The sequence below is a fragment of the Sceloporus occidentalis genome, unplaced genomic scaffold, assembly GCF_023333645.1.
Source record: "Sceloporus occidentalis isolate IW3139 unplaced genomic scaffold, rSceOcc1.0.p SCAF_1, whole genome shotgun sequence".
NCBI lineage: Eukaryota > Metazoa > Chordata > Lepidosauria > Squamata > Phrynosomatidae > Sceloporus > Sceloporus occidentalis.
In genome coordinates this window covers 140,830,764-140,842,764 of record NW_028316981.1, presented here as the reverse complement: position 1 = coordinate 140,842,764, position 12,001 = coordinate 140,830,764, and the positions used below count along the sequence as shown (strand labels likewise).

Below are 12,001 nucleotides of genomic sequence, written 5' to 3'. Positions count from 1 at the left end.
AGCATGCGGTGTCATGGTGCCCCTCTGGCACTGCATCCATGTGACGCAGCACTGAAGCAACACTGTATAGCTGTGGCAATGTGGCTATGGCACCCTTTCGAGGGTGCAAAAAGGAGCCATGTGAGGTTGCTGCATCCCCGATCTGGCTAGGAAAGGGGTGGCATCCCGCTGCCCCTTAGGGGCTGTATGTCTGCTGCCACACTGAAGAATTAATGCAGTTTGACACCACTTTAACTGTCATGACTCCATTCTGTGGAATCCTGGGATTTTTAGTTTGTTGTGGCACTAGAGCTCTCTGACAGAGAAGGCTATCTCACAAAACTACAAATCCCATAATTCCATAACACTGAGCCATGATAATTAAAAATGGCATCAAACTGCATTAATTTTGCAGTATACTTGCAGCCTGAAAGTCTGTGTTTCTCTTTAACCTCTTTCACCCTCTTCTCAAAGCTGATGCTGACAAGAAAATTTCCAGTCCACTATAATCTCAGTACTGACTTCTGGAATCTCTTTTTGGTGGCTCTATTGAATCAGTCCATACTGTTTCTTAGAAATCCTGCCAAATCATTTGATGGTATGAAATGGGTATCATTAAAACAGGCAGCTTGGTGCTGGATTTGCTCTTTCAAAACATTGAGTATGTATTTCCATAATTTCCTTTGGAATGTACCTCATTGCTTCCTTATATTTTTTCCAGGGCTGCTTTTTTAAAGGAAGTAAAGGATGGAAGGGGGGGGGGGGGCTGACTAATTACCAATTTGTAAGCCACTCTGAGAGCATTTCTGAAGATATGGAAATAAATAAATAAATAAATAAATAAATAAATAAATAAATAAATAAATAAATGCCTTAGGGCATCAAATCTGGTTTGATCTTGGAAGCTAAGCTGGGTCATCCCTGATTAGTATGTAGATGGGAGACTGCCAGCGAATACCAGCTACTGTAAGCTATGTTTCAGAGGTAGGAACTGACAAAACCACCTCTGATTATTCTTTGTCTAAGAAAACCCTAAACTGACAGGCAACTTGATGGCAATTACACACAGAGAGGATGGGGGTTGCATTCTTAATCTCTTCAAGCTCAGTGGGACTCTACTGTGATTCTTGTGACACAAGCAGCTTGAGGATTGTGGTAGGAGACAGAGAACCAGTGCTTTGTCTTCAAAAACAGCCTTAAACATTGCAATAAAAATTGGTACTCCTTAATAGATTGTAGAGCTGGCCAGCTTGCTTTCTGTTACATATTACACTTTAAACATTCCTATCCTTTAGTCACCCCTTGATCACTCTTGTCTATACTGTGGCACTTAAAGCTAGAGCTTCACCTGTCCTTTCCTTTCTTAGCTTCAACAAATGGTTGTTTTAAGCTGGCTGTTTCCTGGGCCAGACAGCAAATCTATCCATTTGCTATGGGGAACTCCGAGTCTACCTGCTTTTTCCTTTCTTCCCACCCTTTCCTAAAAGAGGGGGAGAGAGATTGAGAATGGGGTTCTGCCATGAAAGCAAGCAGGCCATTTCTCCATTCCCTTGATGTTTTTATGGCGCTCCAATTGGCAGCACTCTGAGTGGTTGCCTCCCCCATCCTTGCCTGCCTGCTTCCTCCCTCTCTAAACACTCCATTTGTTGTGAGAGGTTCTGGAACGGTGGCATAGTAAGAGCCCAGCTGCAGCTTCTAAGGCAGGAGATCCGTGAAGGGAAGCAACCCAATCAATGGCTCACAAAAGTCAGCCTGCAGCTGAGTAATAAAAGCAGTGGGATGCGCTCACTGCAGGTGCCTCATACACATGCTGTATAATGACCCTTTTTGTTAGGAATTTCTATGCTGTTTTCTGTCCTGGCTGTGCTGCTCTCCTCATCTTCCTCTGCAGGCTGGAGTGCTGCATGAAATACAATTGCATGAGTTGTACGGTACCTGTGATGTTACTGATAATGGCCAATGCAATACTTTCATTTCCCTGGACTGGCATAATTAAGAGTTCAGATGAACACCTTCTTATTCCATGCATGGTGGTGTCTTGGCACCCTCATTGTGAGCCTGTCATCAGCATTCTGTCTGCATATAGGGGTCTGTGAAGGGGACAGACTAGCTTATCTCAAAGCAGTGTTCAGAGAAGCAGATATTCAAGTCATTTATAGCCATTTTTCTTACTTCAGAGGAGGAAATCCTATGTATTCCCTGCATTGAAAAATAAAAGCTTTTGTCTTATCTGATGCCTCTGTGTTTGACAACAAGGAAATGCCACACAGGAGGTATAAAGGGTGGATGCTAGTGCATCCCTTCTTCATTCCTTTCCTTTTCAGTGATGCATCAAGCTGCCCTCATTTATGTCCCATGCAGGACTTTTCAGGTTTGTCTTGTAACGTTAGGTCAGGGGTCGGCAACCCCCGGCCCGCGGAGGTGGCAGGACCGGCCCCAGCCTCCTCCTCGGCCGTGTGACTGCGCTGCCCTCCTCCTCCTCCTCCATCGTGTGGAGGAGGAAGAGGAGGGCAGAGGAGGCAAAGGGGGAAGCCCTGTGCTGCCCTCCCCGCCTACCCGCGTGGGTCCGCGCCGCCCTCCCCGCACAGGCCCGCGCCGCCCTCCCTGCCTCCCAGCGCCACCCACCTCCTTCTCCTCTGCCTCCTCCGCCCCGCCCCCAGGCCTCGTGGCGCATGGAGGAGGGGGGAGGAGGAAGAGGAGGAGGGGGAGGAGAAGAAAGAAGAGGAGGAAGAGGAGGAGGGGGGAGCAGAAGGAGGAGGAGGAAGAGGAGGAGGGGGAAGCAGAAGGAGCAGAAGGAGGAGGAGGAAGAGGAGCAGGAGGGGGAGCAGAAGGAGGAGGAGGAAGAGGAGGAAGGAAGAGGTGGTGAGTGGCCAGAGGCCTCAAATTTTTTTTAAATTTTTATTTTGGGTGCTTTTAATGCTAACAAGTCTCCCTTGGTTTGACAGTGATGGGATGATGATGATGATGATGATATGAGTCAGCTTGAGAGGCATGCAGGCACTATTTCTTAAGCCGAGAGAGTGTCACCTTCCAAAGTGTGATTTGGGTGCTTTTAATGCTAACAAGTCTCCCTTGGTTTGACAGTGATGGGATGATGATGATGATGATGATATGAGTCAGCTTGAGAGGCATGCAGGCACTATTTCTTAAGCCGAGAGAGTGTCACCTTCCAAAGTGTGATTTGGGTGCTTTTAATGCTAACAAGTCTCCCTTGTTTTGACAGTGATAGTGTGATGATGATGATGATGATGATGATGATGATGAGAGTCAGCTTGAGAGGCATGCACGCACTGTTTCTGAAGCCAAGAGAGTGTGACTTTCCAAAGTGCCTTTTCTGTGTGTTTTTGGTTCTTTAATGGTGATATTGATATCAGAAAGCCTCTGAGGCAAGGCCAATGTAAATTGCTGTGATTTTTAGAAACTCATGCACAGTGAAGAAAAACCAAAGTCCCTTGACCAAGTACACACTTCTGAGAAGTACACTTGGTGCAAGAACTGTGAAACCACCTTGACATGTTCAATATGCATAGCCATGTGAACCCATGTTGAATGTGAAACTCAAAGAGTTTGGTTATGCAATAAGCCTCTGAAATATGCAAGAGGCCATCTTAAGTAAAGCCATGTTCAATGCCCAAATGTGCTGTTTGGAATGGGGGGAGGGGGGCTGGCTAGAAAGGGAAGTCCATTTCTGCCATCTGTCTAGGAATAATGCCCAAATGTTCTCCATTTTGATCATGCCTAAGAAACATGCATTTAGATTAACATTTTTTAAAAACCATCAAATTTTTTTGCATGTCCTCCATTTTTCAAAAATGTGTCCTACATTTGAAAATGTTGTCCTATATTATTTAATTATTTAATTATTTATCCCCCCCCCCCCCCCGGTTGTCTGGGGGACACCAACCCGGCCCCCAGCTCAAAAAGGTTGCCTACCCCTGCTTTAGGTGAACTCACAAAGGGCTTTTACCTTCAGTTGGCAATTTTGCCTCTTCAGTTGAATCTTCATTTTGCAAGCTGAATGCTCTCTCTGCTTTTACATGCTTTAGTCATGCAGCTTTTTAAAAGAGAATGAGTGTCTCTTCTGTAGTGTTCTTTGCTTTGTCAGTTCCCCTCCTCTAAGCGTATTTCTACTCCTGAGATACTATGAAAGTTTTCTTAAATTTTAATTTTTATAATTATTTACAACAGCAAAAGAAACAGAATTGCACATCATTCAAGATACATAAGCATATTATTTTATAGAAATATTGTTTCAGATAATTTTTCATCTTCTTTTTCTTCCAAGGAATATGTCCAAATTCTTTTCTGTGTCTGACATATTAATTTTTAATTATTTTTTTTAAAGAAAAATCTCTCTAAAAAGATGCATGTAACTCTGGTGGCTCTTTCTCATCTCTGTATTCATTCATGTGCTGACTAAACAGGAACAATATTTCCCAGTGTGTGTCCATGTTGTTTGATCTTTGTAGCCTTCTGTTTGTGCTTGTTAATTTCCCCATTAAAAGATTCATCCATATTTTACTCTGCCAGCATACAATGGTTAATCTTTTTAAGCCTTTCCTTTGAAAAATAATGGCACATCTTGCAACAGATAACAAAAGTAGGACTAAAATGTTATGGTGTGCTTGTTATTCCAGCAAAGATAGATAGATAAATAAAAACAAAAACAATTTCCCATAAAATGAAATATTTTAATAGCTTTCCCCCTGTTATAATTGCCAATACCTTTCCCCAAAATTTCTAGTATCATCGTTGACATTCAAGTCAGAGATGTATTATTGATGTTCATGCCCTCCCAAGCATAAAGGAGACACACTGTTATTCTATGCAATTTATACTCTTATTTATTTTGTGCAGTATAACGTCACCTATGAGTCTCTCCAAAATATTTTATTTTGACAGTGCTGATACAACTTTAAAGCTGGAAAATTTGTTTTTTTTTTACTCTTAATAAACCAACTTTTGTCCAACTCAAATAATTCATATTTTCAGAAGAGCTGATTTGTGATAACATCAGAAAATGTCATTATGCTGAAAAGGTTGGAAACTAAAAGTATGGACCGTTTGTTCCATAACTCCAGCCCAGTACAGATGAGTCAAAAGCAGCATGGCGCTGCCGATACTAGGGTTTGGGAGTGCACAGCAACCACACGCCATGACTGCGTGGCCTCGCCCACACTGGGCATGTGCCCATGACGCAAACGCTGCGCAGCATCTGTATGTTGCTGCACTGCGCTTGCGTCACTGATGCGCCACAGTGCGCTAATGGTGCAATTGTGGCATTGGGCGCGCGCTCTTAAAAGAAACCACTTTTTTCGGGTTCTTTTAGGTACGGAGGGACACTGTGTGGTTTGGCTGCTGCGGTGTCCCTTGAGAGCAGAAAGGGGCGGTCTGTACAGCCCCTCAGTGAAATTTTACAAAAGGGACTCATTATGTTCATCTTCGTATTTTTAAAATTAATATTTTTAAAGTGAATGCTCAGTTTTGTTGGTTAATTTCTGTTTATTTTGTTGTTGCTGCTGTTTGCCTTCAAGTTGTTTCCAACTTATGGCCATCCTAAGGTGAACCTGTAATGGGGTTTTCTTGGTAAGATTTGCTTAGAGGAGGTTTGCCATTGCCTTCCCCTGAGATTGGGAGCATGTGACTTGTCCAAGTTAACCCAATGGGCTTCATGCCCTAGCAGGGAATTAAACCTTGACCTCCAGAGTAGCAGTACAACACTCAAACCTCTATGCCACAGTGGCTCAGCTATTTACTAATAAAGCCAAAACAACTTTCTTTTTTTAATTAAAAAAGAAAAAGATAAAAAATAACAATAACAAAGTTTAGCCATATCCATGCAATCTTATAGTCATATTAACATCTGCTATCTAATCCTATGCCTATTCTCTTGTTATATTTTCTTTATGTACATATTTAAACAACAATCCTGTATCTTTATTTTACTTAGGTATTACTTTTGTTGTTACTTCTTTGTTTCCCACAAATTAGCTATTTTTCCCCATTCATTTTCATAAGTTTGTAGTGTCTTATTACTCTGGTATATTGTTAATTTGTCCATCTGTGCCATTTCCATTAGTTTTAAGAACTGCTCATCTATATTAGGGATACGTTGATCTTTCCATTCTCCTGGCTGTTATTATGTATAGGAGAATATGCTCAATTTTTTTCCCTTTCTGATTTTTTAAACTGATTGGCATATTTAATAGATAAGTTTCTGGAGTTAGAGGGAAATTAATTTTTAATGTTTCTGTTATTCTTTTATATATCCAGTATTCTTTGACCTTCTCACACTTCTACCTCATATGGTAGAAAGTGCCATTCATTTGCCCACATTTCCATGGGGGGGGGCGTAACTTCCAGGGGGGATGGGATTTCCGCCTTCCAGGATTGGGATTTCTAGGGTTGGTACTTCCCCAGACAGCTGAAGGTCTGGGAGAGTGGGGAAAAGAGGAAGAACAGGCATGTGCCTGTTCCTCCTCTTTCCTGCCCTCCCAGGCTTTTAGCTATCTCCGGAGAGCTGTCTCCCCCGTCCACTCATCTTACCACGTCAGAAATGATTTAGTGTGCCAGGGAGGGCATGCGTGCCATAGGTTTGCCACCATGGGTTTAATATACATTGGGCCCTCCTTATCCAGGACTTGCCATCCGCGCATTTGAGCATCTGGGGATGGGAAGCCCGTCAGGAAGAGGCAGAGGAGGAAGAGGAGGAGGAAGGCGCGGCACAGCACAGTGTGAGGTGGGAGAAGAGGAGGAGGAGAAAGAGGAGGAAGAAGAAGTCATGGCGTGGTGTGGCGCAAGGCGGGAAAAAGAGGAAGAGGAGGAAGGCAAGGCACAAGGCAGGAGGAAGAGGAGGAAGGGGAAGGCCTGGCACAAGGTGGGAGGAGGAAGAGGAAGGCGAGGCGGGAAGAGGAGGAGGAAGAAGGTGTGGAGCGAGGCAGGGGAGGAAGCAGTGTTGGGGAGAGGTGGAGGAGAAGGCAGGAAAAAAATGTGGTGGGGGAAGAGGAGGAGGCAGCTCCTCCAAAGTACCATTGTCTTCAATGGTGGGGTGGCCACATGACCGCGCTACCATTGAAGTCAATGGGATTTGAGCATCTGTAGATACCGAGGGCCCACTGTATTATCTGCTTTCCTAAATCCAGGAATCAATAAAAACCAATCCAAACCTATAACACTAGCAACAGCAGCAACAACTCCTCAATGGGACCCCTCTGCATTTCTGCATGGATTGATTTAACCATGAGCAAATGAATGCTATCTAGGGAGTTTAGGAGTGCAGCCAGAACTGAACAGCTTGTATGAGCGCTGATGCCTTTGGCTACAGTCCTTATATGGTATCATGTTTTAAGCATTAAAGCTTTTGCATGATTAAAAAATCCTGCTGAAATTAAATAATGCCATTTATTGTTGCTTGCAAACTTCTAGTACTGACACCAGTATCTATAGATCCTTGAAATGCTAGATTAGGAATATCACCATAATGTTCATCAGCAATATTATCTCCTGTCTTTTTTGAGGGAGTTGCCCCTTCACCTCAAAACTGATTTCCATCTGTTTTCTTCTGTGTTCTTGGTTCTTTTGGCTTTCCCTAATCCACATCCAAATCCTTGGGTAAGAGAATGTCAATATTTTAACATACCACTTTATCTGTAATTTTAAAAATCATAATATGAGTATTTCTACTCTTGAAAATAAACAGTATAATTGGGAAAAACCCAATTTATGCCTTGTTTGTGTAAAATTTCTATTCAGTATCTGAATGTTCTTTTATTTTTTTTATACCAGAAAATGTCATGGGAGGGTTTTTTGTTTTTTTGTTTTTTGCTCTTTAATTTTACCTGTGATAGACTTTTTACCTTCAGTAATACCACTGTCTTTTAAGAGTATCGGCAAACCTTTTTATAGACGCTTTGAGTCCCTATGGCTTTTCATTAGCCAGTCAGCACCCACTGCCCTGTGCACTTTCTTAAAATCATCTAATATCAGTGTCAGATCTGGACTCAGTTTATGAAATCAGTGTACCATAAATTATTCCATGCTGCCATTCTTCCTCCATAGCCCAGCAGGGGGATGCACATTTGTCTTGTAATTTCTTTTTTCTGAATCCTCCCATTTCTTTGGGAGTGCACTAGTAGTCTCCTTGATGTGATTAACACATTTACCAAGCACTTCTGCCATCTCTTCCATCTCATCTAATCTTTTAGTCATGTTAGTGTTCAGTTGATTGGGATCAAGACTTTCCTCCATGCCTCTTCTAAGTTGCATCCAAATTGGATTGGCATTTCACATACTGGCAGTTCTTCTCTGCCTCCCTCCTTTGTTGCTCTTATATATAGCATATTGGAGAATCCTTGTTTTTCAGTTCCAAGGTACAGTAAAGGGATTGTAAGGGACATAGGGGATGTCTCCTATATTGAACTGAAATTGAGATATTGCATTCCAGAGGTTTGTTCTTTCCCTTACAAGATATTTTAATTTGTGTAACCAGGGTTATAATGTCACTTCTGGTTACTGGGTTACCCTTGTGTTTGGACACATTACTAAATGTGCCATAAAGTTATCTTGTTCTTATGCAAGATTATGTAAATAATAAGAGGAATGTTGAGGTAATTGTTTAAATGTTTTTTGTGAATCAGAAGCCTTTTTATTTATTTATTTATTTATTTATTAAAATACACTCCAGGGTTTTAGTTTTTTTAAAGTGGATGGACAAGACGAGAAATAAAATACAGTCAGCCCTCCTAATTCATGGATTTTTTATCTGCGGATTCGAGCATGCACTGCTTGAGAATATTGCAAATATATAAATTCCAAATAGCAAACATTGATTTTCCATTTTATATAAGGGACACCATTTTACAATGACATTGAATTTAATGGGACTTGAGCATTCATGGATTTTGTTATCCACGGGGGAGTCCTGGAATCAAACCCTAGCGGATAACAAGGGCCCACTGTATCCACTCGCAAGATGGACACAAGAACTGTTGCATACTCAGAGAAAGCAGGTCTCTTTGTATTCCATTCTAAGTTGATTGGATATTGTCTTTGAATCAGGATCTATAGGGTAATCCCATAATGGCTGGAACATTGCAGAACCTTCTATTACTGAGTCAGCGTAGTGTAGTACTTTGAGCGATGGACTACGACTCTAGTGACAAGAATTTAAATCCCCCACTCGACCATGTGTGACTTGCCCATTGACCTTGGGCAAGTCACACTCTCTTGGCCTCAGAAGAAGGTAAAGGCAACCCCCCTCTGAACAAAGCTTGCCGAGAACCCTCTATGATGAGATCACCCTAGGTCACCATTGGTTAGAAACAACTTGAAGGCACACAACAGCAACAACAATGTATTGAAAGAGAGTTTGCTGATTTTTCTGTGGAAAAGTGACACAAAAATGCAACCAGGAGAGAGCCGCTTTCTCTTTCTCCCTCTGTGCATATGTGTGTGGGTGTGCATGTACCCATACTATCCTAGACTAACCCAGACACAAATTGTCACCGTATCTTTGTGCCTGTTATTTCTTTAGCATCACAACTTCTTTGGTAACATGACTACTGTGAGCACCAGCAATTTTCAGTGGTAATTTGGGCCACCCTGCTTTAGATCCTCAGCAGCTGAGATCAAGACTGGCAGTTATGGAGAAAATGGCTGGTTTAGGCTCTCAAGCACAGGAAGAAGAAAAAATCAAGCTCGCAAACCCTGACTGATTTTAGTGTCTTCACAGTATACTGCCAGTGTCCTCAGCACTTCAGAGTGCAGTTGGGGATGAAAAGGCACACGTCTAGCTGAGACAATAGGGAATCTCTAATTAGCTCTGTTGTGGGTTTTATAAAAGTTAAAAGGGAGGGAGGGGAAGGATCAGACTGGGATTACAGTCCTGCACTCTGTGGTGTGTTTTCTGAGGTGAATATCTGACCACATAAAGCAGTTAGCATGGGGGGGGGGGTATAGTTTAGTTCATTCAGTTGAACAGAGAGGGAGGTCAGTGTGGTATTATGTCTAGAAGTGTTGGACCACAGATCTGTGTTCAAGCCCTCAGTGAACCATGACATTCACTAGGTGATACCAGGGCCAACTTTCTCTCTTTCCCTTTCTCCCTCTGTCTCCCTAAGCTACCTGATATGATTGTTGTGAGGATGAGGTGAGAGCCAGCATAATGTAGTGGAAACCCACCTTGGTGACCTTGGTCAAGTCACACTCTCTCAACCTCAGAGGAAGGCAAGGGCTCCCTCTGAACAACAAATCTTGCCAAAAAAAACCCCATGATAGGGGGTCACAATAAGTCAGAAACAACTTGAAGGCACACAGCAACTAGGGAGGATAGGAGACATGTATACCAACTTGAGTTCATTGAGGAAAGATAAGATTTAAATGTAATAAATATTAAATACATAAAAATGAAATAGCAAGGTAAATCTTGGAAAGCTAAGCAGGGTCAGCCATGGTTAGTACTTGGATGGGAGACTGCCAACAAGTACAAGATGCTGTAGATTATATTTCTGAGGAAGAAACTGGCTAAACAACCTCTGAGGAATCCTTGCATAAGAAAACCTATGAAATTCATGGATCTAGGTGACTTGAAGACGTGTGCCTGTGCGCATGCACACACACACACACTTAAATGCCTCCTCTGCTTCTTCCCTGCTTCTATTACCTCTCCGCAACCACCTTTATTCTCTGAAAAGCAAATAACAGGACACGGGATCACAAATTTCCTGCCATCTTGTCTAGTTGTGCTCTCTTTTAAGAAGGAAGAAGAGATTTTCTCCTTTACAGTTGGCATAATCTGTCACAAAGGTTTCTATACTGGTCTGATTGAAATAAATGGGTCATTTCTGCCAAGCAGTCTTCTTTCTCATGCTTGGTGTGTTTTTTATTGAAAATGGTGTGCTGTGCCTGTGTGTTTGGCACAGCAGCAGAAGGAGGAAGAGGAGGAGGAGGAGCAATGTGTGAAATTCTTACCTCATCCATGCTGTTTTCCCAACCAAAATGTCGCGGATCCTTTTCAAACTGCTGTTTTGCATACACAAGGGATGGAAAATATAACAGGTATTTTTCCCATAGTGCAAACTGTAGCTGTAAGGTGATTTTGATCAGGAAAACAGTATGCAAATAAAAGATTAAGCATCCCCCATCACTGTTGCTGCTCTGAAGAAATGTCCAGCTCTCAGTGGCTGCATTTCAGAAATAAACAAATGGGGAGCTTTAGCATGACCTGTAATTTAGCTTGTAACAAGCTACCTTTTCTGATGTTAATGGGAACAGACCTCAAACATCTGTCTTTGCCGGTGTGGAACAGGTGCAGAACTTGGCAAAGTCACTTGTTTTGAACTATAGTCCCTTAGAATTCCTGATGAAGCATGGCCACTGGCCAGCAGCTATGCTGGATTGGGGTTTCAGGAAACCGTAATCCAAAAAAGTAGTTTGCCATGTCATGCCCCAGGTGGAAATAATCTGGAGGAAAGAGAGTTTATTTGGCAGAGTAGGGCTCAGTCCTGATACATATTTGCTCCAGGTTAGCAAGAAACCTGGGAGAGATGATGTGCAGGATTTAACAAGTAAAATGGCTGAGGGTGTTTGGAAACCACCAAGGCTGTTGTGTACTATCCTTTGGTTCTGGGATTCAGAATACATGTCTATAAGATCTGTGAGGATATTGTGATTGTGTAGAAAAAAGGCATGAGTAGACTCTTATGTCTTTGATCTGCTACCTCTCCAAATGCAGGGACATTTGATATTTTGTCATGTGATCTCCCACTTGCCTCTTGAAGTGGGGCATTCCTAGCAGATCTGTAAGTGCATTAACTTTGTCCTGATCTTGGGTGTGATCAAGTGGTCAAAGCAAATTAGTTAATTCCTAGCTATTTTTCATTTAGCAAATGGAATTCTGTGTTTGGTTCTGCCTCTTAAAACAAACAGGATAGCAGCCACAACTGTGGCTGAATGGGCACTGAGTGTCTATGGGGTTGTTCTCACTAGGTGAAACCCCGCGTTCTGAATCGAATCCAAGGAGTGG

At 42.4% G+C, this 12,001-nt stretch overlaps 1 protein-coding gene across 7 annotated transcripts in view; it reads left to right on the top strand.

The window, feature by feature from the left end:
* The window catches only part of LMTK1 (lemur tail kinase 1), a 225,955-nt gene that overhangs the window by 84,818 nt on the left and 129,136 nt on the right, over window positions 1–12,001 (top strand). The window lies entirely within an intron of this gene.